The sequence below is a fragment of the Equus asinus genome, chromosome 3 (genome assembly GCF_041296235.1).
Source record: "Equus asinus isolate D_3611 breed Donkey chromosome 3, EquAss-T2T_v2, whole genome shotgun sequence".
Classification (NCBI taxonomy): Eukaryota; Metazoa; Chordata; class Mammalia; order Perissodactyla; family Equidae; genus Equus; species Equus asinus.
The window spans coordinates 10,806,400-10,832,868 of record NC_091792.1 but is presented as its reverse complement, the minus strand read 5'-3'; the positions used below and the strand labels follow the sequence as shown (position 1 = coordinate 10,832,868).

The window sequence follows — 26,469 nt, the reverse complement described above, 5'->3', positions numbered from 1 at the left end:
CTTTTGGCCAGCTCAAATCCTCCATTGTACTTGTTCTGCTGCTCTATCAACATATGACTGTTCCATGTTGTTCAAATAAAAATCACGTTTGGTCAGCGTGGACCCGTAGACTCATTGTTCGACATTCCTGAGGCCTCTGGTCAATCAAAGAACATGTGCTCTTCCTCCACAGGGCTGTATTGAAAGGGTTAGATTCTGACCACCTTTTCTCAATTTCCAATGGAGTGTTTAGTAACTTCATCACTAAAATCATTTAGCTCCTATAAACCTGGGTAAATCCAATCCTAAATATCTTTTAGACCCTGATTTTTTAACGTTTCAGTGAGTCAAATGGGCATAAAATTACTATTGAACAAATTCCAAAATGATAAACAGATGCAAATATGACCACTACTTTAGCCTATAATCTAAGCACCAATATCTAATAACATGAATCAAAAAAAATTCCCAAGGAAAGTCAGTAGACAAAAAGCAGATTAGTAGTTCCCAGGGGCTGGAGCAAGAATGTTTCTTGGAGGCAGGAATAGAGAGGTGCTGCTAATGGGTGCCGGATTTCCTTTGTGGGTGATGAAACATCTCTGAATTAGAGAGTAGTGATGATTGCACAACTTTGTGAGTATGCCGAGACCTTTAGCATGTCTTACTGGATGACTCATTGTATTGTATGACTCATTGTATGTGAATTATACCTCCCTAAACAGAAAAACATCTACAATAATGTCAGAATTTAAAATCTAATTTTGATCCATATTGCAACTGTCAGCCAGATAAAATCTAACCTTAGTGCTATCTAGTAGAAAACTAACTAAATAAAGGCAAATGGAAGTTTCTTGTGTTCAGTTTGTTGGGAAACCAGTAAATCTGTTTTAGGAGTCTGTAATGTGGAATCTATGAACTGGTAACCAATTAGGAGAAAGCTTTTATTACATTTTGTTACCAAGTTCTTCTCATTAATCACTTGATAAAGCCTACATTTTCTTGGCCTTGTCCAGTATTTACCAAGTTTTTGCCTTCAGGACATCAGAAAAGATAAATAATATATTTGACTGTTATTCTAATATTTGCTCCCCCTCATTAAATTTGTTTTCCAAAGTCATTAAAGAACAATAACAAATTTCTTGTTCCCTTTTCCCCTGCTGAAATAGTACCTGCTCTCAAAAGGAACAAATATTCCAGTAACTTGGGCTTTGCTGAGAATCAGAATAAAAATTAAGAAAAAAAAACAGACCAGAAAGCCTTAGCTGTGTCCAGGAATGAGAGGCTATGTTACAGTATACACTGTTAGAACAAGTGGCTTTATCATTGTTACTAATAAATCTGTGTTACCTCAGAACTAATGTTTTATGGCAGATTGATGGCTATTCCTTAGGAAAATCTGCGACGAACAGTATGAATAAATGAAGATCCCAAATCATGGCTTCTTAAAACACCTGCATTTAACTGTTTGTAGACATATTAAACTCTATATTTAATGGGTTTTTTGAAAGAATGATTATGGTTCAGTTTTCATCAAGATAAAAACTCTCAAAAATATGATGTTGGCATGAGTTCAAAACCACCAAACTTCCTACCCTTTGGCAGAAGGTGTCACTGTAATTGTATCATCTATAACTACTGTGACACACTGAAAGAAGTTGACATTTCAAGGGCTCTTGCTGGCACTGAGCAGTATTACCAAGTGGAGGAGTTGAAAAGACGAAAGGTGAGCCGGGAAGAAAGAGCAAAATTCAAGAAGTAGGAGGAAGAGTTCAAATCACAATCTTGAAATATGTGAATGCCTTTCTCTTTTCTTTCTAATTAACCATTTTTTTATTTGAAGGTAAAAACAGAAGACATCCTCAAGTCTGGTCAAGTGTGAGTTATAAGTGTCCTGTAAAAAAAAAATAAATGTCTTAAACCACTTTCCATTTGAGGAGTCAACCCTTCCAGACACTTCTAGCATATTCCACATTCCACTTTAAAACTTAAAATCTAGAAATTTAACATTTAAACAGGTTTTAGAGATAATAATTGAAGCATTTATAATATTTATTATTAGATATAGTTTTAATGCATATTGTGAAGTTATCTATTTTAAATTGTAATATCATTAGAAATTATATTTTCATATATATGGATGATGCTATCATATCACAGGCATATGACTGGTTAAATTTGTTACTAGGAATTTTTATGTTTAAAAAAAGCAAGATTTATTACATTTGTAATACTATCCAGTCTTTATATTTTGGAGGTTCTATACTCCGTTTTAGGAATACAAAAGAATAGAAAGGTAAAGAGAAATTGTACCCAGTAGCATTGCTGTACAAATCAAACTATCAACACTAAATGTGTGTTTTCAACTGTGTCAGATAATTCAATCTTGTCTATATAACGAATCTTTAGGAAAGCAAAACACTGAAAGATCGGTATGTTTTATATCTTGTTACTGCGCGTTGGTGAACCAACCAAATCCTGACAGACAGTGACTAATCAGGGATACAGATTATCTGACATATTTAGGGATACATATCTTTCAATTTTCTCATTTTTGAATTCAGCAATGAATCCAGGTTCAGCATTTTCAGTAAGATACATGTAGTGGCATCATCTAATCCTGTGGGTAGCCTTATTCATTGACATTTCTTAAAGATATCAAGATCTATGCCCAATGTCCTTCCCAGGATGGGCAAAATCAAAGACATATACTTTTTAATTCCCTTAACTTTAAATTTTATTTTACTTGATATAGTAGGATGATAATGTGTGTACTTATGAAAAATTTCAAAAGGGATTGAGATGGCTTTTTAAAAAATATTCTCAAAAAATATACACATAATTGACTAGGTGAACGTTTCAAACTGTGAATATTTAACAACTGAAACACCAAAATAAATTTCATAGGGACAATAGACAATTTTCAAATTCTCTCAATTTATTTTAAACATCTTTTATCTTAGAAAGCTTGCTTTTGGAAACTCTCAGCAGAAGTGTAAAAAGAGTGTCAGCTGAAAGCTAAAGATATTATTTATTTGATGTTATTAGCACGTTTAAACTAAATTGAAACTCTATGTGATTTCTGAGGGTTTTCATGTTTTGAGAAGAACATTTTAATATTTTAGAGGGTGAATCTTCTTCTAGCATCAGTGGACTGTTTTCTGTGCTTTCTAAGTAGGGAAATGCTTCAAAGCAGGGTTTAGTCTACTGTGAGGAGTGGAAAACCGGGGAGTGTGCATCGGCGTTAGCAACATGTCATTCATCTGGGATGCTTTTAGGAGCCGTTTCAATAGGACAGATCTCAGACTTTAGCTTCTGCTCCATTTCCAGTGCTGTTGTCAGCTTTTGTCTTTTCAACATTTGAAACTTTAATGCCTAAAGCACTCCTTAGATATCAGGTAGGGAGGACTGTGGATGCTAATTTTTTTTCTTTGATAGCAAATCAAATGCATATTTTGGTTTAAAAATGTCTACTTTTAGGAAAAATTTAATAAAATAATCCTTGTTCCTATAGATTTAATAATGTAGCTCTCAGGCTAGTGTGTTTCTGTGTGTATCACAGGCCAGTGTGTGTGAAGATAAAATATAAGTATATAAAACAATCAAGTAGAATCAGTCATTTTAAATGGTTAATATACTCACCTTATAAAAACAATTATTCAAAATTCATCAGACATAAGTCAGTCAAGCTTTTGTTGTGAATAATTTAGAATCATATGAAATATTTTCAAAATATCTCTACTACACACTGAAATGCCATGTAGCTCAGGGGGAAAATGATTTCTATCATCCTCAGTGATGGGCATGCTGCAGTCCAGCCATCTCACTGAAAAAACATAATTTTTCATAATGCTTAACATTTGTTTGGGTTTTTTTAATGCCAGTTATTTCCCACTTATAATTTAGAGAAAAGACTTCTCTGAAGAGAGAAACATTGAAAGAAACAGAATGAAAATAAAGATTTAACAACTGCGGGTGTGAAAAAGTAAAACAAATTTAAAAAATCAATCTTTTTCAAGATAAAAAAATCTTTTAACAATGAGTGTACATATAAATGAAACCAGACAGTTAATAAAAGTCCCTCACACTTCTGCGTACTCGCAAAATTATTCCAACCACCTTTATAGCCATCAGTGAGAGACTGAGTCTACTACTTCTTGAAGATATCCAAAATTTCTTTTGTTTAAATATACAATCTTAATTTCATCAGTGCCTTAATGCCTCAGGACAGACTGTAGATCATGGAATCTCAGTTGTGTCTTGAAAGATCAAAATCAAAACAAAATTCAATACATTCTACAAAATTGATATATTTACCAAAAAGAGCTCCATATTAACTAAATTCCTCTCTCTCACCCATTCTACCTCTCAGCTATTGACAAATTTTATCTGTGGCATAAGGTGGTAGCCAAATTATCCAATATCAACTTTAAAAAAAAAAGCATTATTTAAAGAAAAATATAAGAGGTACCATACAGCAAGAGACCTACAAATGCAACATCATTAAAACGCACTGAGCACTAATGCTAGATCTGCTCTTACTAAAAACGACATTTTTTTAAAAAAACTCTTGCATTTCTGTAGTGGTTTTTTACTTTTCAAAGACTTCTCACAAGTTCCATCTCATTGGAATTATCACTATACTCTGAGGTAGTTATGGAAATAAATATCTCTAACAGATGAAAACCCCAAGAAATGTAACATTCGGAGTTACCAGAGAAAAACAAGTAAAGAAATAATTATGAAATGCTTCCAAGGGAAGCCCTTTGGCATTCCCGTCAGATTTACTGCTTTGAGGTACTATTCCTCTCTCCTTGACAGCTTTGGTGACCAGGATAGAAGTTCACTTCCTGCCACCCCAGTGAGTATTCTCTTGAAGCATATAGGATTCATGGGGTCTAATGAGAATATACACTTTTAAAGTGTTCATGTTTGAGAGAGAGCTCTGCAATGGCCAGAAAGATTGAGTCAGTTTTAGGATTAAAAAAGGACTGTATTATCAACAGCAACAACACTACACAGATTTGAGCCAGGGAGTCACTCTACCCAATGTCACTGACATGTTGGAATGCCAGGTGGAACTGACACAGAAAATAATCCTGCACATTCAAAGGAGTCTCACACAGTGATATCTTGTCACTGTGTTTTGCAGTCATGGGCATAAAGTCCTGGAGGGCCACTGGGTCTTAATCCATGAGATAAAAATCATCTTCAGTAATGTAGATATTGTCATCTGCTCAGATGTGCACTTCAGATTCACTATGCCAAGCTCCAACTGGAGGGCCATTCAATGAAACCATATCTAGTTGCTGCAGTTTTTTCTGATGTAGAAATATTTTCTGGTAATCATGACAACCAAAAAAGTTAGCAGCACCACAGCAGAAATACTGATTACAAGATAGACTGCCTTGGTGGAGCTCATCCACGGATTTTGTGCCAGAGACACTTGAGTTTGATTGTTATGCTTAAGGCCATTTGAAGACTGTGTCACCCTGCCATGCCATTTGTTGGACAAGAGTACAGTGTGAGCTGGTGGGTTGCGTCCTTCTTGTTTCCTGCAGTACCTCAGGCTGAGTTTTTATTGGCCATGTTGGAGAAGGTGATGTAGCTCCTGGTTCTTGGTTTTGTGTGGGTGCTGGCATTGGAGGAACAGAGGTAGAGATTCTAGGTGACATTGGAGCACTGGTGTTCCCAGCTGGTTTAATCTCCAGTGACATGGTGTGTTATCGTAAACGATCCTTTGTGCTCAATATGGCAACAATACAGGCCACCGTCTACCTTGACTACATTCTCTATGGTCAAAGACACATTCTCCTTTAAAAGGTACTCCCTTGCCTTGTAATGCCTATGCTTCTGAAAAGTGACATGGGATCCATTAGTCCAGATAATTGCGTCTGAGCACTGAGACATAAGACATGTCCCTCAGCCTTAGTACATGGACATGGACCCTCCATTAGCCACTGAATAGGTGCAGGGTAGCATGACAGGTTGACCCACTTCTTAGTGCACTCCCTGATGGATAAAAAACTAGAACATCTGTCAGGAGTACTATGAGGATTGAGGTGACTATCTGAGGATGCGTCACGGCATCCATGGGTTAGTTAAGAAGGAGTTTCCCAGCCTCTCATTTACATCCTTTCCTTCCTTCTTGTGACTGTTTGTAAAAGAATTTTTTTTAAATTACTATACGTGATTCTTTATATTACACAATTAAAGTGATACTCTCTGGTGATTGTCAAGTTGTGTTCAAATCCTGGCCTCATCATATATCAATTACATGATTTTCTGTTATTTCCCTTCAGTTAAAGTGAATAATAATGGCATTTTCTTGACAAAGTTGTTGTGAGAACAAGCATGTTGCTATATGTACAGCAGTGAAAAATGTTTGGGGCACATAATATGACATAAATGTAAATTACAATATTACATTTACAACCAAAATAGCAATATTTTTAGTAGTAGTAATTGTGTCATTGCTTGACTTGCAAGTTAATCCTATATCCTTTCATGTAGCACATCATGCAGTTTTTCACATGACAAAATGTATTACTTTATTATTTCTATCATTATTATTATTATTATTATTATTATACGTTCCTGCAATGCTGCTAGTTCTATTTAATTTTCATGAAACATACCTAGAATTCTGAAAAGGGATAAACTCCTTTATATGCATGCTTAAATGAGTCATTAAATAACATAATTATCAATACAATTTCATAGGCAAAATAACAATGATTTTTTTTTAATAAAACTATAGGAAGCCTCAATATAGAATTATTTAGATAAACACTAATATTTAACTGGGAAGGCATGAGTCACATATTTAGGATTAAAGTTATTTTATTTCTATTTTCCAATTCCGGGATGAATAGAAATACGTACTTGTCAAATTGCTATCACTACATTTGAATATGTGATTTGAAAGTGTGAAGTAACCTATTTGAAAAAGTTAAATTTGCACATGTGCTAATATAATATTTCCCAGTACCTATATTCTGTTCTATAAGGGAAATTGTCATTTTCACATAACTCTTATTTATAGATAACTTTTTGATATACTTTAATGATGAAAATATTTTAATTAAAGTTTCTATTTTCCTGTGTAAAAATCCTCTCAGCTACTAAAAATATGGGAAAATAAATGACACAGTTCCAGGGCTCTAAGAAAGAACATTTATAATTTTTCAGTTTCATATATTTGGAAATTATATAAAATCAAACTTCTTAAATTTTAGTAATAATAAATAGAATTATTTTAAAATTAATTAAAAAACAACAAGAAAAGATTGAGACAAGACTGCTGATGGAGAAGCTGTCTACCCATCAACAGAACATTAGCAATTCCATCATATTCTAAAATAAAATTTGCTATATAGAAGTGATTGCATTTGAAATTATTGGTATATTTGAATGCGGCTACCCAACCATGAAAAATGAGTCTTCCATTTGCTGTAAAAATAAATTAGGCAACGCTTTATTAGCAAAGCCATTTGAGTACCTCAGTTCATCACTATTCACGGTCCCATTAACAGCTGTCTTTGCTTATATTTGAGCTGCCTTGTAATGTCGTTGTAGTCAGCCTTACTTTATATCTAAAGTGAACACAGGCAACTTCTTCTAGGATATAAAAAAGCGAACCCTGATGTAGAGATCCTGTGGGAAATTATACAGTAATCTTACCAACATCACTAATTTTCTTCCTATGAAATCATGATTCCCACTGCACGTTTAAAGCCGTTCAAAGTATTAACACTACCATTTCTCTATTAATAACCTCAGTAAATCACAAAAATATATGAGTATAGAAAGTGAGATACTCTGTTGGGAAAATGTTTTTACTTCTAAATTAAAAGTAATATAAAGTGACTATTAAACATGTCGCATACTACTTGTTGACGCTAAAAATACTTTTCTTAACAGAATCAATTTCTCTAAGATAAGAACACAATGCTAGTGACTAGAACGTTATAAGCAAGATAAATGATTCAAGAAAAAAATCAAAGTAAAATGGCCTTTGCTAATGATCTATTGGTATCAAATGCCTAAGAAATATTTAAGAATTTGTATGTAGTACCTTCAGTGAAGAGTCCTGCACTTGAATACATACCGGCACTTGTATACCATATCCATCCGAAACAGTGTATATAGTAGAAAAACTTTCAGCAACTGTTTGAGCTTAGGCAATTCATTGAACCCTGGAACATTGATTCCCCTCTGTGAAATGGGATCATAACAGCCACTTCGCATTGTAGTGAGGATTTAAGCAGATAAGGATTAAAACATGTCTAGTTCAGTTCCCCATATGTGGCATTTCTAAGTGTTGGTGAGTATATTCTCTCATTGTTTTGACATTGGTCCTCAGAGGGAGAAAAAAAGACCTATAAATAAGTGATACTAGGGGCATCTAAAAATATACAGACTTGTGAAAATGAAAACTGAAAATTATCAATTAAATATCTCTTCCTGTGCTTAGCTCAATATCACATTAAAAGCAATAATTGATAATGGGTATTTATCATTGAGAGTTCCTAGGCAGTGTTTCTCAAAGAAGAGATTATGAGGATAACAAAGACAACCAAAAGATTAGGTAAACTTTAGGCACAGGAAATGCAATTTTTGCCTCTTTCCTATTCTTTTGCCCAAGATAAGATTTTCTTTGTGTAAATTCAGACCACTTTTACTAAATGCTATCAGTGGTCTGTCACATTTTATTTACTGAATACAGCTGGAATTTTTCTCTCATGTAGATAGTTCACATAATACTATTCTTCAAGTTGGGTTTGATATTCCTATGTGTGTTAAAGTTTGAAGAAACACATCTATGTATATTCAATCTCCGTGTATACACTAAGTCCCTTCTTATGTGCTTACACAGAAGTACCTATCACAATGGGTCAGTGTTCTGAAGGACGGTTAACAATATGGTATACGAGATACAGGAAATTCCCATGAAGCAATTACCTGGTGTTGTGGGACAGAATCTACCACCTGTGGGACAGAGGTCCTGAGTACTGAAAAGGGTAAATATGGGACACAGAGCCAGATGAATAACATGTAAAATTACTTCAGAGAAGATGCAGAGAAATATAACTTTAGGCAAAATAATGTCCCAAAAGTACTGCTAAAATTTAAGAAAGCTGAACTTAACATTTTGCTATCATGGAAGTTAAATTAAGATATTTTTCTTTTCTTTTCAACAAGACATCCCTTGGTGTAAAAAATGTGATTCAATAATTTATAGAAGAAAAGAAGCTTCTGAATTTCTGTCCCAAGTCTGTTGTAAGTTTAATTATAGATTTTATGATTTTCTTTTTTTCTCAACACATTGACTATTGTATCTGAAAGGTTAAGCAGAAACATATGGGAAACTATTATATACAATTATGTATAACTTAGACAATCATACATAAAGCTTTCAACTTTAAAATCATCTCAAAATACTTAAGATTATTTTTTATTTGAGAAAGTAATGTATTCTCAGAGCCGGAAAGAACTTAGATGTTATATATTTCAATGCTGAAATTGTACATAGGAAGAATCTCATGTGGAGAAAACAACTATCTTGCCCGGCTCTATCTTTCTGATGTAGTTAGAGGTAGAATTAACTTGAAACCCACACCATCTAGCTCTAGATATTTACACTGCATTTTATTCTTCAGGCAAGAAAAGCTTTAATTTTCAATAATATATAAAATAATACACACATAATACAATTGGGATATAATGAGCAATGTAGTTTCTTGCACTATATCAAATATCTAATACACAGTGTAGTTCATGTTACTTGATATCAAAATATTACCACAGTTCTTAATGTCTTTTAATGGTATACTGTTTTTATCATTCAAATACCAAAAATTATTAAATTTCAAGTACACCAAACTCATTTTAATTTGACACCCCAATATTAAAATATTTGAAATTAAAAAGTAGAAGTCTTAATTTATTTTCTTTCTTTAATTATATTATAAATATTAGCTCACCAAAAAAAAATCCACAGGCATTCACAATGGCCCATTGTGTTGTATAGAGAAATTGAAATATCTAATTAATACATGTGCTTATTTTTATCTCATTTTTTATGTACATGTTTTTATAGGCTTTATAATGTAGCAGGTGAATACACTTCCATATTATATAAATGCAATTATTTATTTATTCATTAATCCAATAAGTATTTACGAATGTGCAGGCACTCTTCTGTGTACTTAGAATCTATTAGTGAAGAAACTTAAAATGATCTCTGTGTTCAACATCCAAAATAAGCATAAATAATACAGCATATCATAAATATAAAATCACATGCTATAACGTTATTAGAATGTTATGAATGCTATAGAAAAAAATCAGGTAAATCACATCAAGTGAGCTGGGGGGGAGAGTAAATGAAATTTTTACATACAGTATTCAGGGGCAGGCATCATTGAAAAAATAGTATTTGTGTAAAAACGTCAAAAAGGTAAAGTTGGAGAAGACGATACATGGAGGAAGAACATTCCGGGCAAAGGCAACAGAGAGAACAAAGGTTGTAAGGCAAGATAATGCCTGGCATGTTCCAAAATCAGCACAGAGTCCAGTGTTGCTATAGCAGAGAGAAGGAGCTCAGTGTAGAGAGGGGTGAGCGGTAGGCAGCACTCAGCCACGCAAAGCTGGTCTTCGCCCAGAGTGGAACGGGAAACCACTGGGGAATTTGGAGCAGAGAAATGGAAGTATTTGCATTTTATAAGGATAATTCTGGCTGCCAGTTGAAGAATAAGATGGAATCTGGAACACCACTTAAAAGACAATTGCAATAAATCCATATGGCTTAGACTAAGATATTAGAGTTGAGGTGGTTTAATTGTGAACCACAGAAACAATTCAGATATGTGTGTTGGGAGAGAGGAGTCCAGAATGACTCCAGGCTTTACAAGTGAGCGACTGGAAGGGTGAAGTTATTAGTTATGAAGAGGAAAACTGCTGAAGGAGTGACTCTGAGGTCAGGATGGTGTAACATAAGAAATTCAGCTATAGACAGGTTAATTTTGAGATATTAATTGCACCTCCAAGTTCCAATACTGAACATGTTTTGTGATATAAACTTTCAGAAGTCAGGAGATAGGCAAAGGCTTGGAGATAAAAGTTTGAGGAAATCAATGCATAGATGATATTTAAATTCAATGAGAATGAAATCCTCAGGGGAGAGGGTGAAGAGAGAGAAGAAAGGAGGAATGAGAGCTAGACCCCGGAACTTTCCAGTCATAACAGGTTGGGGGAAAACTGAAAAGGTGAGACAGGAGGGGAACAGCGTGGTGTGCTGGAAATAGAGTGGGGAAAGTGTGTGAAAAGAGTAGGGTGACCCATGCAGTCTTCTTTGATGAACTTGATGGGAGCAATTTTGGAGAAATCATGTGGATAAAGCGGAATTAGATAAGGGTTAAGAGAGCATGGAAAAAGAAGCATTGAGGACGTCAGGTAGAGCTGATTCTTCCAAGGACTTTTTATGGACAAGGCAGTAGAGAAAATAGGAGTGGAATCTAGAAAAGATAAATAAAATCAGGTAAAAGTCTTTTATTAAAATAGCAGAATCAACAGGTGTTTATATACTAATGGAAATTATTTAGTAAAGAGAAAAATAAATGATGTAGAAAAGTAACAGGAGAATTGTCAGACTGATGACCTTAAGAAACAGAATGGACTTTGATATGAATTTCAAAGGACCAGACTGAGACAGGAACACGAGCAGTTAACCTACCGCAACAGGAGAGAAAGCAGGCAACGTGTTGAGAATATGTGGGGTTCCCTTCTAATTACTGCGTTTTTCATTAAACATGGAGCAAGCTTCTAAATTAAGAAGGTGTACAGAGAAAAGGTGGAAATTTGAGGAGGTGGAAGGTATGAAATAGTTGTCAAGGAGAAGGTGAGAGTAAAAAGCTAAGGAACCAGTTAAATTGCTCAATGACAGTATGAGGGTCATTGTCACAAATTTAAGATACAGCTTTTATGCTTGATCACCTTTCTTTGGGGTTGTTCCCTCAAAAATGTTCCTCGCTTACCATGTTTGGCAATTACCAACCTAAATCATCTAGCATTTTTTTTCTCTTATGTTAAGTGCCTGTTATGGCACCTGTCACTTTAATTGATTAACACATAGGAAAGTTCTTCCCTCCTTTAGAGAGGGAAACCTCTGAATCAAAACTGATTCCTGTCAATGAAATTTGACACAATTATAGGCCAATAGAAAGTTTGCCCAAATGCCACATCTTAACTGATTGACACTTTTTAATCAGTGCCTAGTGACATTAATTTTACACTTTGTAAAAATGATTTTTAGATTTCAAATGAAAGGTTAAAAATAGCTCAGTGAAATCATTCTAGAGGTAACTGATGTATTCCCTATACATCGTTTGAGATAGCCTACATTTACGTCTGTGCTGAACTTAATAACAACAACAAAGGTCGCTGCTCTTGGGTCAATTCCCCTCAGCACCCTGTCAGAAGTATTGATTAGGATTGTTCCTGCCATGGCCTTGTCTTCCGTTAATACAGCCCCCCCCAACCTATACATACATATTTTCTTTGCTAATCAAATGCCATTGAGTTCATCACAGAAAAATATTTATCATTTAGGTATAAAAATTCCAGTTCTTGAGATCTTGCTAGTCCTGACGAGACTATATTTGAAGAAATTGTCATTTACTACTTTTATTGAGCAATATATCTGACAATCTTTGTTTTAGTCACTATAGTACTTAGAGAAAAAGAGGCTGTCTAATTATTGATTTATAGAACCAGGAGTTTTCTATATTAACATTTGAAATATTGACTAATGTGATATCAACTACTACTAGGCAAAAAAAATTCCACTGACTTTCCAATAATATGGATTTTAGTCAATGAATATGTTTTAATCAATAAAATATGTATTCTACAAAATACTTTTCCATATAAAGTGAATGAAACTAATAAGATAATAAAAGGTGCTAAGTAATCACTTAAATCTTTTAATGTTATTTAAAAATATTTAACATATTAAAAAGAAAAATAGTAAATGTAACATTTTTTGTTTTATACTAGTAGATGCTATGTGCTTTAAAATTTTTTTTTCTTTTTCTTTTTTTTTTTTTAAAGATTGGCATCTGAGCTAACAACTGTTGCCAATCTTCTTTTTTTCTTTCTTTCTTTTTTTTTCTTTATGCTCTTTCTCCCCAAATCCCCCCAGTACATAGTTGTATATTTTAGTTGTGGGTTCTTCTGGTTGTGGCACATGGGACGCCACCTCAATGTGGCCCGATGAGCGGTGCCATGGCTGTGCCCAGGATCCAAACCAGTGAAACCCTGGGCCGCCGTAGGGGAGTATGTGAATTTAACCACTCGGCCACAGGGCGAGCCCCCTGCTTTTAAAATTTATATAGATTTGGGGCCAGCTGCAGTGGCCTAGCGATTAACTTCAGCACACTCCACTTTGGTAGCCTGGGTTTGGTTTCTGGGTGCAAACCTACACCACTTGTCTGTCACTGGCCATGCTGTGGTGGTGACCCACATACAAGGTAGAGGAAGATTAGCAGTAGATGTTAGGTCAGGGCAAATCTTCTTCAGCATAAAAAAATAGAGAGAGAGAGAATATATGAAATCTACAGCATGTATATATACACTTAAGAGAATGAAATATCTTACTTGCTCATGTAATAAAATCTGAATTACTAATACAGTCATGCATTGCTTAATGATGGGGGTACCATCTGAGAAGTGTGTTGATGGGTGATTTCATCCTTATGGGAACGTTGTGCAAGATAATCTTGGAAATCCTAGTTGGAGCAATTAGGCAAGAAAAAGAAATATTAGCCAAATTGGAAAGCAAGAGATAAATTTTCCTCTGTTCACAGATGACATGATCTTATATGTAGAAAATCTTAAAGATTCTATAAAAATAAAAAAACTATTAGAACTAATAAATGAAGTCAGCAAAGTTGAAATATACAAAACAGACAAGAATTCATTTCTGTACACTAAATGAACAATCCAAAAAGGAAACTAAGAAAACCATTCCATTTAGCATCAAAGTAGCATCCAATAGCATCAAAAAAAATAAAATGCTTAGGAATAAACTTAACCAAGGAGATAAAAGACTGGTACACTGAAAACTACATAATATTGCTATAAGAAATTAAAGATGACACAAATAAAGGGAAAGAAATCCTGTTTTCCTGGATTAGAAAGAAAGCTTAATGTTGTTAAGATGCCAATAACTATGCAAAGCAATCTGCAGATTTAATGCAATCTCTATCAAAATCCTGTTAAGAATTTAGTTAAGCTACTCCATAATATTGCTACCTCAGCACCCATTTTGTGTGGCTAAGTAGCCTACAGGGGCCTTGAAGTGGGCCCAGCCCCTTCCGTGAATGCATGCTCTAGCTGACAGCTGGCAGAATCACAAGGGATTAACATCAACACATATAAAGAACTTCTACAACTCAACAGCAACAACCCAATTAAAAATGAGCAAAGTGGGGCCAGCCCCATGGTGGAGTGGTTAAGTTCGGCACACTCTACTTTGGTGGCCCAGGTTCGCGGGTTTGGATCCCAGGCACAGACCTACAGCAATCGTAAGCCGTGCTGTGGAGGCAACTCACACATAAAGTGGAGGAAGACTGGCACAGATGTTAGCTTAGAGCTAATCTACCTCGGCCAAAAAAAAAAAAAGAGCATGGGACTTGAATAGACATGTCTCCAAAGAAGACGTACAAATGGCTAGTAAGCACATGAAAAGATGATTAACATCACTAATCGTTAGAGAAATGCATATCAAAACCACAACAAGATACCACCTCATACCAATTAGGATGGCTACTATTTTTAAAAAAAGAAAGGAAGAAAATATAAGGGTTGGTGAGGATGGGTAGAAATTGGAAGCTTTGTTCACTGTTGGTGGAAATTTAAAATCACATAGACATTACGCAAAACAGTATAGTGGTTCCTCAAAAACTTAAACACTTAATTTCGATATGATCAAGCAATTCCATGTCTAGATATATTGCTAACAGAATTGAAAGCAAGTACTCAACCAGATATTTGTACACCAATGTCGATAGCAGCAATATGCACAACAGCCAAAAGGTAGAAACAACTCAAATGGCCATCAATGGATGAATGGATAAGCAAAATGTGAGATGTGTACAATGGAATATTATTCAGGCTAAAAAAAGTGAAGTTTTGACACACACTACAATATGTATGAACCTGAACACTTTATCCTAGGTGAAATAAGCCACACAAAAAGACAGATATTGTGTGACTCCACTTACATGAATTACCTAGAATAGTCAAATTCATAGAGAACAGAAGTAGAATAGTGATTACCAGAGGCTGGGGTGAGGGAGAAGTTATTGGGCAGCTATTTAACAGATGCAGAGTTTCAGTCTGGGAAGATGAACAGGCCCTGGAGAAGGGATGGTGATGATGGTTGTACAACAATGGGAATGTGCTTAATGCCACTGAAAGTGGTTAAAATGGTTAACCTCATGTCATATATATTTTACCACAAAACAATCACATTCTCTTAGTTTGCATACAAGCAAACCTGTTTAGTTTATTAATTTATTCTTAGTTTGCTGACTAAATAACTTTTACAATTGCCTTAAATTAGAGGTAGAAAATATTGTATTTGTACCTACTAAAATAAGTTAAAATTTACTAACGTATGGATTTATTTCATTTCAAAATTTATATTTTTCAATTTCATCAAGAAATTAGAATATAGTCAGTCTATTAATCTTATTGGAAATTAAATCTTACGTACATGAAAGTATGTTAAATCTTATTAAAAGTAATGTAGGAATTGGTTTCCAGAACTTTTAGGCACAAGACTGACTTCTGACTTACCTGAGTTCCTTTTGGGGCATCAATCTTCATATTAATCATTTAATGTTTCCCTTAAGTGGATTTTACAAATGATAGCAATTGATTATTTTACCCTTTTATAGGGCATTTGGTCAATGAACATGCTCTCTTTCATGTATATTTAAGTGCATATAACTAACATGAGTCAATCTGTGCACTGATTTAATTTAGGTCAAATAAGCTTAAATAGAAATGGCTCTAAAATGTCTTTTAAAGAAAGAGTTTAAGTAAATGACCTGTCACATTCGTTTATTATTGCTAGAGCTTGGTAAACATAACTGAAATTTTGTTAACGTTTTAAAAATTTATTACAGTTTAGTGTAATTACATGTTTAATGCAAAACATCAACTAGATGTCACATAAGCACTTACACAAGGATCATGATATTGCACTCCATTTGGCGAAACTTTTTCAAAAATTCCTCACCAGCAAACAATTTTTATTAAAATTATATGATCGTGTTTCTCTGTTTATTCTATTTTTTGTTTCTATCTTTTAATTTGTTAAATATGTGTTCTAAGCACTCTTATCTCTTGGTGGTGGCCATGATATTTCTAAAGTATTCTTTCCAAAGCTATTTTTCCTTTAGCCCATGTTTACTATTATTTAGAAAAAGCAATATTGGTTGTTTTCTTTTCCTTCTAGAACTAGGCAAAGAAAGTCTTCCTTTAAGCTTCTCTAATGCTAAAATGCAAATTTCAATTTTTCATATTATTGTAAATATATTGAGAAATACAATGTAAAGTATAAAGTAAAAATGTTTGAGTATAGGAAACATAATTTCTGAACTTTCATTTAAATGTTAATAAATTGATATATAGATATTTTATACTTTCTCTTTCTTTTCCACATTATTATTATAGTACAAACATTTGTGTTTAATAAGGAAAAGAAACAACCAAAACTGTGTGGTTAAAATTGCAGTCCTCAATGGAAATAATAATAGGATTACCACAAGTCACTAAACTAAGATTCAACCCTAGTGTTCAATATGTTTACAAAAGTTAAGGGTTATCACCCTTATATGATCCCTCTATTGTAATTTGTAAAAATTTGATTCCATTGAAAATGACAACAAGCAGTAATAACAACTAACATTTATTCAGTTTTTTACTGTATGTCGGGCATAAGATCTACTTACTTAATCTTCACAACAACCACGTGACTAGACATTATTATTACCCTCATTTGCAGGTAAGGAAATCGAATCTAATATATAACCTGTCCAGTGTTACCTAGAAATGAGTGGAGCTGAAATTTGATTTCAATCAGTGTGCTTCCTGCGCTGTAATTATGGTCTTACTTTTAGCCTAAGTATATCCTCTGACATGTTCTCTTTTAGTTACATGCAAGAGATTGTTCAGTAGAGAGCTTTTTATTAGACATTGTATGGATAACAGATGCCTTAAAAATCGTTGTTATTTTTGATATACTGTAACTGTTCTTGTACTAGTGAAAAAAAGCAATGTGTTTATAGATATCGACTGTTCACCAGTATTAATTTGCATTCAGAAATTGACATGGCTCTTATACCACATTTTATACCCTATGATTTCTCCAATGATTGAAATATTTTTTAGAGAACTGGTTATCCATATATGTTGCAATCCTGAAATATCAATTGCCTGATGGCATTTCATTTGTAAATACCAATTTTCACCAGCTTATTAGTCTTATTATTTTAATAATGATTGGATTTTTATGATGAACGTGGGACTCTTTAATCCCAGACATAATTAGGGCATTCTGTGTGTGTTCTACAGGTTGTCAAAAATTATAAAGTAATAGCTCTAAGAGCAACTCTTAAGAGACTCCCTTGCTTATTATTTTGAAAGTAACTAAAATATACTTAAAGTAACTAGTATCTCAAACGTTTTCTCTTAGAAATAGTGTATACAGCATTTTCTGTTTCCCAATTACATTTGGGAAAAATAAAATTAATATCTACATTTTTCCAATTTATAGGTATCCTGCTCTAGGAGTTGAAAATTCTAGTTCAAAACAAAACAAAATACAAGAAAGAAATGTAAACCATAGAATCTTTCATTCATTCATTCATTCATTTACCATGACAGATTGGATAAAATCCATACAACATACTTAGAAGGATTAAAATTGAGCTTCAATTTGGCTTTAATCTTCTTGGCAATTAAAGACAAAGAAACATGGTTGGTAACATAATTTGTGCTATCCATTAGTAAAAGAGCCACTGCTTTATATATCAGACTTGGCATTTGGGTCTTATGTACATTTTTACCACTAGTCTTCCATCATAGTACATGAAGTGATATAATGATCAACAGTATAAGCCATCAGACTTCCAGCGGAGGTATGCATCCCTCCAGGGGTAACACGGGGATTTCAAAAAGGTAATGGAGCAGATAATTTTAAAGAAATCAATTTTCAGATATTCGACTTTCATATACATCGCCTTCTGCTATAATGCATGTTTGTAAAACACCAATTAATTATCAGTGATTGGAAAATTACACACAGTAACATGGACACATGTTGGAGTGTGAAGTACTTTCTGCAGTAAAGAGAGTCCGAAGATCATAAGTAGAATTATAATCTTCAGCAAGAAAGGAGAAATCTCGGCTACTGCCTAGGGAGGAGTCCTATTGTCTTTCTTTCATTCTTTCTTTTTAAAGATTGGCCCTGAGCTACCATCTGTTGCCAGTCTTTTCTTTTTCTTCTCCACAAAGCCCCCCAGTGCAGAGGTGTATATTCCAGTGGTAGGTCCTTCTAGTTCTACTACGTGGGACGCCACCACATATCGCTCGATGAGCGGTGCTAGGTCCGCACCCAGGATCCAAACTGGTGAAACCATGGGCTGTCGAAGCACAGCACGCAAACCTAACCACTCAGCAACCAGGCCAGCCCCCTGGCTTTACTTTTCGTAATGATAAAATGAATGCCTGCAGAATGTCCTTCCATAAAGATGTACATCTCAAGCCTTACATAGTTCTAGGTTCCTGTCATGTTGCAGCTCCTCCTAGTGCTTGGAGGTCCTGTTACATCTGCATTATCTCAGGGTCCACAAGCCAGTATTTTCACTTTTTCATTTTTGGGGTGCATCTTATTATCCCACTAGGAAATCTACAGCCATACAGCTGCCTACCTTCACTAATGGAGTTTTTTTCTCAAAGTCCCAAGGCTTGCATGTGTTTGTTTGTTTGTTGTTGTTGTTTTGTGTGTGTGTGTGTGTGTGTGTGTGTGTGTGTATTTCTGTTACAGAATTATTATACTAGTTTCCAGTGGACTGGCTCAACTTTATTTTTCCAGTAAGCTCTGTGTACTTTAAGGTTTTGCAGAATGCAAGGTTTACATGGAGTGCATATATTCTATTATAGCAGAATCCCTGGGTTCACTGTCCCCACGCTGGTCCATGCTTGAGTGTCAAGCTGGTCTAGAAGTGTTGATGCTTCCCTTTTACTGCATACCTTTCCTGGATCCCTGGTATCATCACTTAACAAGGGAAAGGTGTACCTCTCATCCATCTTGAATTCCATTTTGTTTTTCACTGACATTAAAACACACTTGAAACAGACCTGGAATCAATCTGAAATATTGGTGTCAGTGACAGTACTAGATGACACTTAGTATGTAACACGGCAGAAAGCACTGCTGAGCAGATCACGGCAATGATAGAAGATAAGACACATAGATGGAGGAACCCACAGATTCTTCTTACAAGCCCAGTTAATAATTATTTTTTGCTATTACAGTCAACAAATGATTTCACTGATGAAACTGTACTTAAACACTTGCCTAGAAATTCAAGCAGCGAAGAAATTTTCATTTTTGACTAATTTCATTCCATTTTGTATGAGTCCCCATGCAGGAGGCAGAAAACACAGCAAAAACATGAAAAACAACAAAAACTTAAGGTAAGGATTAATTAACTAGTAAAGGGGGTTGACTACGCAAAGAGATAAAGAAAATTCTAAGGAATAAAAGAATAGTAAATGCAGGGGACAGCCACTACCTCTGGGGCTGATGGAGAGCAACAAAAAAAGGAGTAAACTCAGAAGAGGCCCCACAAAGTCTGCCATTCACACCTCATTGGAGAATGAGGATTGGAGTCACTGGATGACAGAGAAGTTTTGCAACGGGGTACCCGGGATGCCAGCAGAACTCTCTGGAGTGTGGGCAGCACTAGGTTGCCTGCATGCTGTTGACAAGACACTGCCTGCAGGGGTGCCAGCTGACCAACCTTGCTCAGAGATGGCCTGCTGGGTTGCTGCCAAATGTATTTGTATGGAACACGGGCAGTCTGAGAAACCCTGAGGGGAGGAAAGAAGAGGACCATGCCGAAAATTGCTCTAACAAACCTGGCAGAGGGGCCGCCTGGTGGCGCAGAAGTTAAGTTTTCATGCTCTGCTTCAGCAGCCCGGGGTTCACCGGTTCAGATCCCGGGAATGGACCTTCTCATGGCTTATCAAGCCATGCTATGGCAGGCGTCCCACATATAAAGTAGAGCAAGATGGGCAAGGATGTTAGCTCAGGGCCAGGCTTCCTCAAAAAATTAATTAATTAAATAAATGAAATAAAATTTTAAAAAGCCAGCAGAAAATTTCCACCCTGAGTGTGAAAATACTTACCAAAGTGTCCTGGTATGTCAGGACCCCGACTACAGGAAAGGAGCGAAGAAGCACACACGATTGTTATGTGAAATGTGTTTAGTGGAGATTTTTCTTTTCCTTTATAATATGAAAAGATTTTGCTTAACTTACTGTTTTAATTATGTTATAATGCATTTTGACCTTCTCATCTCTGCAAGGCCAATACAGATACTACTTTCTGGGATTCATGGATGATTTTTAGTACCCATGATTACACTATATGCCCAGACTGCAACCAGCATCACTATTCCTTCTAAAACAATGTTTCTTAGACTGTATTTATCCACTTATATATGTGTGTGTTTGTGTATACATACTCCCAAATTTTAAAGGTTCTGAAATGTCTTTCAGAAAACAGAAATGTTTTAATATATTGACCAAACTTTTAACTAATTATGAACATAAATATTTATGAAAGATTACCATTGCTGCTGTGTGTTTAGACAATAACTAAATGCATAGTAAGTACATGCTACCTGACAGAATATTAAGTAAAATAATGTAATTATTTGACAGTTTTAATTCTACCTTAGCATTTGTCAAAAGTGCAATTGTCAAATTGGAAATTTTACATAAATTTTTTCTCTTCTGTGTTAAATAATTTTAGCTATTTGAAAACTATATTGAAGCTAAAGCTTTTTTGAGTGTATATAGTTAAAGTTTGCTTGTACAGAATATTGTGCTAAGACCAAGGTACTTGGGCTAAATTCCTAAAACTTCATAATATACTTCTTTTGTAATCATTTATATATTTAAAAATTTTTCATAGTTATTTAAAGATTCTGCCTTCTCTGATGTTAGGAGCATCACTGTCAGTTCTATTTGAAAATTCAGGCTGCATCATTACATTAGGAAGAAATACAAAGAATATCTTCAAATTTAGATCATTCGCCAAATTGTGATCAGCATTTCTACCTCGTATAAGCTCATCATGTTTTCCCTGAGAAGTGATGGGTAACTGACCAGCCCTGGAGTCAAAAAACCTAAGTTAGGAACATACTCTTCCTCTTAATAACTGTGTGAATTAGGGAATTGATATAATCTATTTGTGCTTAATTTTCCTCATTTTTAAATTTGGAAGCCATTTTTGATAGTGTGAGAATTAAACGACATAATGATTATAAAGCCTGGACTCAATAAAGATTACCTTTTATCTTTCATACCGATAAACATACTTCATAGTATTACATCATATGAATACAAAACACTCAGTTCATTAATTTAGCAAATATTTACTGGATCTATTATCCGAGGCACTATGCAAAGCACTGTCCTGTGCCTGCTTCACAGTCAGGTGGATCCTCGGTCAGATGCTATGTTGTGTGAGGTTCCATGCTGATGGATTAGGCATTTCATAAGCCCATGGGTAGTGGTGGTGTGTGAGCCTTTGTGAGCTGAAAATGCAACCCTAGATTCAGTATAGGTATCTATTCTTATGAGAACAAAATGCTGGACCTTCTGTGATAGAAAATGCCCAATATAGTCAACTTGTTACTACTTGTCTACTCAAGTAGTAGTGCCATATCAATTTCTCAGTATTGGTCTTTGTTACAGACTGGTTGGACATTCAGAAGTATCAGTGGCTATGTTGAACTTCTAAGTAGAATTCCATGCTCTTGAGCCCATAAGTAGCCTTCATCTCTGCTATTATGGCCACTCTGTTAATATGGTCATTGTTCCAGCTCTGTGATTGGCCAGTGGTAAAGACCAAGGAGGTTTAGATAGGCAAAAGATTCACAGAGGGATACGACAGTGAAAGGTAAAGGACAGGAAGCAAGAGTGGGCAGAAAGCATCTTCAGATGGGAATGCGTATCTGCCAACTGCGAAATTAGTAAAGAAATGAAGAATGACTGGATCAGAAGTGTCTTATTTTGAAGTGTAGCTTTGTATAGAAAATTTTGGCCAAGCTAACAGGGGGCCTTATGGTGTCCTGAAAAATGTCCCCCCAAAATATCAGGCCCTAATCCCAAGAATCTGTGAATATTACTTTATATGGTAAAAGATGTGATTGCAGTGAGGATCTTGAGATGAGAAGAATATCTTGAAAAATGCAATCAGATGTGTCCTCGGAAGAGACAGAGGGAGGTTTCACGCAGACAAAAAAGAGGACGCACACAGAAGAGGAGAAGGCGATGTGACCACTGGGACTGAGACTGGAGTGACGCATGTGCAGTGGGCAGTGATGCACTAGTTTCAAGGTTGCCAGCAGTCATGGAAGCTAGAAGGGAACCGATTTTTCCCTGGAGCCTCCTGAGGAATCTCTGCTGACTCCTTGGTTTCAGTCCGGTGTCACTGATTTCGCACTGCTGGCATCTAGAACTGATTGAGAAGGAAGTTTAGTTGTTTCAAGCCGCAAAGTTTCTGGCAATTCTTACAGCCCTGGGAAACTAACACAGTTCTCAAGCCAAAGTTGTGCAGTAGAGGAGGTCTGCATAGTCAAAGAATCAGTCTGCACTAGGATGCCACCATGTGCAGGCAATGCCTGGAAGTGTCCCGGGCGAAGGACGACTGTGGCCCAAATGCAGAGGTGGAGCATAAAGGGCGGCAGAGGGGTTGTCAGTCAGCTGCCCTCCTCAGAGTAGGAAAACAGAAATGCACATTTCCATGGCAACCAAAAAAAAAGGGTAGACATTTCAAGCCTGATATACATACACTCTTTCATTCAAAAATGGAAAAATGCCCATTCTTTTCTAGATAAAATGTCACATTATGAAATCTGGCCATGTGCTAGTCAAGCAGCAGGCTCCAATCAAAGTAGGAAGTATTGGTATACATAACATCCTCTCTGAACAAAAGTATTATGTGGAAATAAATAAAAGAAATCCTCCAGCTAAAAAAACAGGGAGGAAAGCATAATTTATAATGCTTGATGAGAATATTTCACATCAAAAATTATACATTGTAGCTAAAGTGATTAGAAACTAGAGGATAACATTTGAAGAATGGTCAATAGATAAGGATCTGAACAGTCAATTTAAAAAGTTAAAATGAATTCATAGAAAATGGAAGGAAGGAAAAGATAAAAATAATGAATCAGAAAACAAGCATAAACTGAAGTTTTTTAAAATTCATCTTTTTTTTGTTAATAAAATAGTAAGCATCTGGCAATACGAATTAATAAAATATTAAAAATAGACAATTTTAGGAACAAGAAAGAACATAGTCATAGACGCTGGTGAATTTAAACAGGTGATTAAAAATCTTATGGATAATATGCTGATATATTTGAAATTTTAGTTAAAATGAATAACTTCTTAGAGAAAATACATACTTAAACCAATTCTAGAAGAAATAGAATAAAAGGATAATACATCACGGCCAGTTTGGGTTTAGGTAAGGAATAGAGGTTGTCTTATTTATATAAAAGTCAATCAACCAATATAATATAATGTAATAATGGATAAAAGATAAAATAAAGTTTTCTTTGTCAGAAAGACAAAGGGCCCTCTAACTGATCACTTCTTTTCAACATTGTCTTGGAGAAGATCTCAGCTAGTCCAACAAGAAAGAAGAATAAATAAAAGGCGCCAGCATTGTAAAGAAAAAAATACTTTGGCCTTATGTTTAGATGATACAGGAGACCAAATGGAAACTAATTGAACTTCCATATACAAATGTGATCTCAAAGCAAACGCATGGTAACTAAACTTTGAGGCAAATATCATTAAATTTCTCATAAAGAAATAAAGCACTTACTGTCTACTACTATATTAAATTTTAGTTGTTTAACATGTAGACTAACTTGTAAAAATTTTTAATTGTGTAGAATAATTATAGTACTTCAGAGAGTGAGAATTATGCAGATCCAATTCGTTTTTCCAGATTGTCATTGAGATAGGAAGCTTAAAATTAAATTGTTTTCTAAATTTCACTTATTTCTGGGTAGAAATTCTTAACCTAGTATTCTTTTGATCCCACAAAATTTCTTAGGCCTCTATCTCTGTCTTAAGTTTTGTCTCATGTTAATTTTCAATCTCATTGAATATGAAATATTCATTTTGATCTTAATTGTCATGATTCATGTTTGCCTACACTGAGGCAGAAGGTAAAAAATGTGAATTTCATCTTGAAAAGAAGGAAATATTTCACTTAGAGTAAGAACAACTAGAAGGAAAAATCAGCGATATAGGTATATATGATTCAGGAAAAAATTTCACAGTGAAGGATGAAGCTTTGAAGTGGCAATTGAATTGTAACTTGCAAATGGCAGCTTGTAAAGCTAACCATGTCGAATTATCTGTCATGGCCAGTTCATAAATAAACTACCATGCTCTATTAATTGTATAAACCTGGAAGTATGCTTGACACGTTTCCATTATGACTTTGGTTCCAACGTAGGCATGCATTTATGCATTCTATTTATAATCTAATTTTTTATCATGTCTTGCTTATCTAAAACTAGAAAAAAGATAGCCCTTAGAACATTAACTTTATAAATCCAGTTGAGGTTGGTAGCTGAAGGCCAAATGCTAATTGTTCCCAAGCAATTATGAGTTAGTGTCAGAGACTTGTCATGAACAGCAGGTGAGCATGTGGCAGGGCAATTGTGACAAGCTTGTCAAACTAAACAATTGGGACGAACTGTTAATAAGCTCTGCTTCACATTATTTTATAATGTATAAAACTATGACATGCTATTCTCATCACAACACTGACAGGATGCTGTTTTTCTGTTGTAAATGTGTTTATGTGATATCTCTTTAAGGTTAATGACAGCATTTTCATTAACTAAACTGAATTCCTCAAATTACACAAAGAACATATCCCAAGGAAGGCTTATAATACAAGAATTTAAAAATGTTAGTCTTATAATCACAAAAGCCAAAAATTTTTTCAGTTTATATTCCTACGTAGAGATAGATTTTATGTGTGGCTACGAAATGAATTATAATCACATAAATACAGAAGATAATAGCATAGTTATATATGCTATTTTGTATAAAATGATGCTTAAGTACTTTTTTATATGACTAGTTTATTTACACCTTTTTGCAATAAAGGAATATTCACATTAGTTAAGGTATTTATTATGAAAAACATATGCTTTAACAGCTTTGAATAAATAAAACATAGTTGTAATATGATTAAAGTAATCCTTTTTAGAGAATGATCTATATAACTGGAAGTTCATAAATGACATTCTCTTTGCAGTAATTTTCTCCAGCCAACCCAGAGAATCCCAATATGACAATAGAAATAATTTAAAAAAGTAACAAATGATAAAGATGTGTTTGCTGTGGTATAAATATATGGATAAATATCTTGACATACAGCAAGATAACAGATGTATTCCCATAAACTTTGCCTCTTCCCAAATATTTCTTTTGATGGTCGCAAAGTCATTGTTAGCAAACCAGTCTATGAAAATATGAATACAGATAATATGCTTCCTAATCTAGAGAAATTATAAATTTCCAAGTCATTGTTAATATTCTGTTGCATCTCTTATTTTTAAAGATCTGCTAAATGTGTGTGTGCATGTGCTACAAATAAATGTTCTATATAAGGTAGTTTTGAGAGCATGTGACATAAAACCTCATCCTTGTTGCATGGCACATGGATGTAGTGTGTGGAAACCGCCCTCCTTCACTGAATTCTGAATGTGTTTCTTTTAACCAAGTTATGGTTTGTTGACCTAAGAGCACTAAGATGTTACATCCATGCATAGTATACATACACTTAATCAATATCACATGGATTCCCCTACGCGTAGCAATATCTGAATCTAAGAGGATGATTAGGATTCGATGGAAAGAAGCAGAAATGAAGATTCAGGCCAACATGTTCTCAGGGGAGGAAGTTGAGGTGAAAATGTGTCCTGATGTCAGAGAGAAATCAACTAAATTTTTTAACAGCTGGAGAGGACTGTCACAATAACCAGCTGGGTGAGTCAAGCCAGTTGCATGCGTATCTGTGTTTCTACAACCAATTCAGATAAATAAGTTTTTCTCTTGAGGGCCATAGAGGCACAATAATGGTCTATT

At 34.8% G+C, this 26,469-nt stretch overlaps 1 long non-coding RNA gene across 7 annotated transcripts in view; it reads right to left on the bottom strand.

Annotated features, from left to right (window-relative positions):
• Positions 1-9,344: 9,344 nt before the first annotated feature.
• LOC123284567 (uncharacterized) overlaps positions 9,345-26,469 on the bottom strand; it is a 162,954-nt gene continuing 145,829 nt past the window's right edge. For all 7 annotated transcript variants that reach the window (XR_011501858.1, XR_011501854.1, XR_011501855.1 and 4 more), the window contains one exon: positions 9,345-22,804. This is a non-coding gene — a long non-coding RNA (uncharacterized lncRNA). The remainder of the gene's footprint in view (positions 22,805-26,469) is intronic.